Here is a 6,006-nt window from a genome sequence, read left to right as displayed (position 1 = left end):
CTTAACAGGCAGCTTTCATCCGAAAATGCAAGTTGCGATGTTGATTTACATGTATGTGTATTATGTCATGAAAGTTTGATACAGATGTTTTTTTTTTGTATTTTAAAGCACTGAATATTTTTTGTTTTTGTTTTGCTGCACATATTGTTGGTCAACCAAATGTTGGAAAACACGTTATTTCCAGACGGAGTGTAGTACTCCCTCCGTTTTTGTTTACTTTTTTTGAGAAAGTATGCTTGTATAAAGATCATAAAATAAATACAAAGTCGTTAGACTCGTACAAGCACACTGTGACACTCACAAAAGAACAGAAAAACAAAGAGCATCCCAAAACAAACAACCAGTAAAACACAAAGATCCTTGGAGCTACACCCTGACACTCACAAAAGACCAGAAAAACAAAGAGCATCCTCAAACAAACAACCAGTAAAACACAAAGATCTTTGGAGCTTTGTATCGTCATCCCTGAAGAACCTTGTGAGAAGACAGTGCCACATTGCCACACAAGAATCTGCAATGAGACCAAGCAGGTCCATCTTCAACCATGACATAATCGTCACCACGTCGCTCACCCTTTTCTTGGCTCCGACGCCAATGAGACAAGGACATACATGTGCATTTGACACGCCTGCACTGGCCTTCGTCATCTGTGGTTTTGAGTACCGCTATATGTGCCCCTTCCAGATGGAAGAGAACTAGGATTTGGTTCTGACACCGCGGTCGGGCCAACCGTCCGGGCAAAGTAGGACATTCCTCCTGCAGCAGCACAAAGAAAGAGGATGAACACCAGCAGAAGATCGTACCGTCGAGGAGGAAGAAGGATCTCCGTTTCCACACAACCACCACCCATCTGAGGACCGAACCGGCCAGTGCTGGTCGACCTCCACACACCAAAGCCCGCGACCTCGACGAGATTCGGGATCCCCCATCCCACCGGCTCCTAGATGAAGGCAAGAGCCCTGCCTGACCGTGAATGGAGCCCGGGGAACTTATTCAGACGTGCCGCCGCCGCAACGGCCTCGACAATTTTTCCCTTGACCCTAACCCTACCGAGAACCCACCCGATGCATAACTCCAAGGTTCCCATTCCTCCCGCCGGCGGAGCAGCTGACAGAGGGAGAGGGAACCAGCGGTGGCACTGGCAACACTCAAAGGGAAGCCGTGGTCGCCTCCTGTTGCTTGTCTACGAGATCCGATCTATTCGAGAGTTAGAGTCACGTCTGCCCCTAGTTGGTCCCGTATTTATTTACTTTGTATGTTAGTTTTGTCACAAGTCAAACTTTGTAAACTTTGATCGAGTTTATACAAAAAATGTTTTTTCTAGAGTACGCTAATGGCGTACCATATTTTTATGGAAGACAGAAAGTTATAATCACAAGATACCAAGCCGAGATGCGAACATCCTGACGGGTAGAAACCCCACACCCACACCAGCTACAACACGCTAGGTCACTCTCTCACAAAAGGGTCTAAACCTCCAACACCAAAGCCAGCTAGCCTCCAATCCTTCACCTCAAGCAGCACCTGGTCTGCTAGCTGCGGTGGAGGCCTATGCTCGTGCAATCTAGGGAACACCCTGGCATTCCGTTGCTTCCACAACAACCAAGCGGTCGCAATCATGAAAGAATCGAAACCATGCTTTGTTCTGCCTATGAAGTTTCTGTTGGGGAACGTAGCAGAAATTCAAAATTTTCTACGCATCACCAAGATCAATCTATGGAGTAATCTAGCAAGGAGGGGAAGGATAGTGCATCTACATACCCTTGTAGATCGCTAAGCGGAAGCGTTCAAGTGAACGGGGTTGATGGAGTCGTACTCGTCGTGATCCAAATCACCGATGATCCTAGTGCCGAACGGACGGCACCTCCGTGTTCAACACACGTATAGCCCGGTGACGTCTCCTACGCCTTGATCCAGCAAGGGGAGAAGGAGAGGTTGGGGAAGACTCCATCCAGCAGCAGCACGACGGCGTGGTGGTGGTGGAGGAGCGTGGTACTCTAGCAGGGCTTCGCCAAGCACCGCAAGAGACGAGGAGGGAGAGGGGTAGGGCTGCGCCAAGAAGGAGATTGAATCGTGTCTATGGCAGCCCAAAACCTCAAGTATATATAGGGGGAGGAGAGGGGCTGCGCCCCCACCTAGGTTTCCACCCCTAGGGGTGGCGGCCAGACCTAGATCCCATCTAGGGGGGCGGCCAAGGGGGGAGAGAGGGGGGCGCACCACTAGGTGGGCCTTAGGCCCATCTGAGCCTAGGGTTTGTCCCCTTCCACTCTCCCTTGCGCCTTGGGCCTTGGTGGGGGGGGGCGCACCAGTCCACCTGGGGCTGGTCCCCTCCCACACTTAGCCCATGCAGCCCTCCGGGGCTGGTGGCCCCACTTGGTGGACCACCGGGACCCTCCTGGTGGTCCCGGTACATTACCGATAAACCCGAAACTTTTCCGGCGACCAAAACAGGACTTCCCATATATAAATCTTTACCTCCGGACCATCCCGGAACTCCTCATGATGTCCGGGATCTCATTCGGGACTCCGAACAACATTCGGTAACCACGTATATCTATTCCCTATAACCCTAGCGTCATCGAACCTTAAGTGTGTAGACCCTACGGGTTCGGGACCATGCAGACATGACCGCGATAACTCTCCGGTCAAGAACCAACAGCGGGATCTGGATACCCATGTTGGCTCCCACATGTTCCACGATGATCTCATCGGATGAACCACGATGTCAAGGACTTAATCAATCCCGTATACAATTCCCTTTGTCTAGCGGTACGATACTTGCCCGAGATTCGATCGTCGGTATCCCGATACCTTGTTCAATCTCGTTACCGGCAAGTCTCTTTACTCGTTCCGTAACACATCATCCCATGATCAACTCCTTGATCACATTATGCACATCCTGATGATGTCCTACCGAGTGGGCCCAGAGATACCTCTCCGTTTACACGGAGTGACAAATCCCAGTCTCGATTCGTGCCAGCCCAACAGACACTTTCAGAGATACCTGTAGTGTACCTTTATAGCCACCAAATTACGTTGTGACGTTTGGCACACCGAAAGCACTCCTACGGTATCCGGGAGTTGCACAATCTCATGGTCTAAGGAAATGATACTTGACATTCGAAAAGCTTTAGCATACGAACTACATGATCTTGTGCTAGGCTTAGGATTGGGTCTTGTCCATCACATCATTCTCCTAATGATGTGATCCCGTTATCAACGACATCCAATGTCCATGGTCAGGAAACTGTAACCATCTATTGATCAACGAGCTAGTCAACTAGAGGCTTACTAGGGACATGGTGTTGTCTATGTATCCACACATGTATCTGAGTTTCCTATCAATACAATTTTAGCATGGATAATAAACGATTATCATGAACAAGGAAACATAATAATAACCAATTTATTATTGCCTCTAGGGCATATTTCCAACAGTCTCCCACTTGCACTAGAGTCAATAATCCAGTTCACATCGATATGTGATTAACACTCAAGGTCACATCCCCATGTGACTAACACCCAAAGAGTTCTGGGTTTGATCATGTTATGCTTGTGAGAGAGGTTTCAGTCAACGGGTCTGCAGCATTCAGATCCGTATGTACTTCGCAAATTTCTATGTCATCTTGTAGACGCAACTACTACGCTATATTTGGTGCCATTTAAAATAACTGTTCTACTTGGAGCTATTCTAAATTGTTGCTCCATTATACGTATCCGGTATCTCTACTCAGAGCTATCCGGATAGGTGTTAAGCTTGCATCGACGTAACTCTTTACGTCAAACTCTTTATCACCTCCATAACCGAGAAACATATCCTTATTCCTCTAAGGATAATTTAGACCGCTATCTGGTGATCTACTCCTAAATCACCTTTGTACCCTCTTGCCAGACATATGGCAAGGCACACATCAGGTGCGGTACTCAGCATGGCATACCGTATAGAGCCTATGACAAAAGCATAGGGGACGACCTTCGTCCTTCCTCTTTCTTCTGCCGTGGTCGAGCTTTAAGTCTTAACTTCATACCTTACAACTCAGGCAGGAACTCCTTCTTTGACCGATCCATCTTGAACACCTTCAAGATCATGTCAAGGTATGTGCTCATTTGAAAGTACCATTAAGCGTCTTGATCTATCCTTATAGATCTTGATGCTCAATGTTCAAGTAGCTTAATCCAGGCTTTCCATTGAAAAACACTTTCCAAATAACCCTATATGCTTTCCAGAAATTCTACGTCATTTCTGATCAACAATATGTCAACAACATATATTCATCAGAAATTCTATAGTGCTCCCACTCACTTCTTTGGAAATACAAGTTTCTCATAAACTTTGTATACACCCAAAATCTCTGATCATCTTATCAAAGCATACATTCCAACTCCGAGATGCTTACTCCAGTCCTTAGAAGGATTGCTGGAGCTTTGCATACTTATTAGCATCTTTCAGGATTGACAAAACCTTCCGGTTGTATCACATACAACCTTTCCTCAAGAAAATCGTCGAGGAAACAATGTTTTGACATCCTATCTGCAAGATTTCATAAATAATGCAGTAATCGCTAATATAATTCCAACAGACTCTTAGCATCGCTACGAGTGAGAAAGTCTCATCGTAGTCAACTCCTTGAACTTGTCAGAAAACATCTTAACGACAAGTCGAGCTTTCTTAATGGTGATACTTACCATCATTGTCCGTCTTCCTTTTAAAATCCATATGTACCTAACAGCCTTACGACCATCAGGTAGTTCTTCCAAAGTCTACACTTTGTTTTCATATATGGATCCTCTCTCGGATTATATGGCCTCGAGCCATTTTGGAATCCAGGCCCACCATCGCTTCTCCATAGCTCGTAGGTTCATTGTTGTCTAGCAACATGACTTCCAAGACAGGATTACGTACCACTCTGAAGTAGTACGCATCCTTGTCATCCCACAAGGTTTGGTAGTGACTTGATCTGAAGTTTCATGATCACTATCATAAGCTTCCACTTCAATTGGTGTAGGTGCCACAGGAACAACTCCCTGTCCCCTGCCACACACTAGTTGAAGAGACGGTTCAATAACCTCATCAAGTCTCCACCATCCTCCCACTCAATTCTTTCGAGAGAAACTTTTCCTCGAGAAAAGACCCAATTCCAGAAACAATCCCTTATTGCTTTCGGATCTGAGACAGGAGGTATACCCAACTGTTTTGGGTGTCCTATGAAGATGCATTTATCCGCTTTGGGTTCGAGCTTATCAGCCTGAAACTTTTCACATAAGCATCGCAGCCCCAAACTTTTAAGAAACGACAACTCAGGTTTCTCCAAACCATAGTTCAAACGGTTTCGTCTCAACGGAATTACATGGTGCCCTATCAAAGTGAGTGCGGTTGTCTCTAATGCCTAACCCATGAACGATAGTGGTAATTCGATAAGAGACATCATGGTACGCACCATATCCAATAGGGTGCAACTATGATATTCGGACACACCATCACACTATGGTGTTCCAGGCGGTATTAGTTGTGAAACAATTTCCACAGTGTCTTAATTGTGTGCCAAACTCGTAACTCAGATATTCATTTCTATGATCATATCATAGACATTTTATCCTCTTGTCACGAAGATCTTCAACTTCACTCTGAAATTACTTGAAGCATTCAATAATTCAGACTTGTGTTTCATCAAGTAAATATACTCAACATCTACTCAAATCATCTGTAAAGTAAGAACATAACGATATCCACTACACACCTCAGCACTCATTGGACTGCACACATCAAAATGTATTACTTCCAACAAGTTGCTTTCTAGTTCCATTTTACTGAAAACGAGGCTTTCAGTCATCTTGCCCATGTGGTATGATTTGCATGTCTCAAGTGATTCAAAATCAAGTGAGTCCAAACGGTCCATTTGCATGGAGTTTCTTCATGCATATACACCAATAGACATGGTTCGCATGTCTCAAACTTTTCAAAACGAGTGAGCCCAAAGATCCATCAACATGGAGCTTCTTCATGCG

This window comes from Triticum aestivum, chromosome 3A, assembly GCF_018294505.1.
Source record: "Triticum aestivum cultivar Chinese Spring chromosome 3A, IWGSC CS RefSeq v2.1, whole genome shotgun sequence".
Taxonomy (NCBI): domain Eukaryota; kingdom Viridiplantae; phylum Streptophyta; class Magnoliopsida; order Poales; family Poaceae; genus Triticum; species Triticum aestivum.
This window is presented reverse-complemented; position numbering follows the sequence as displayed.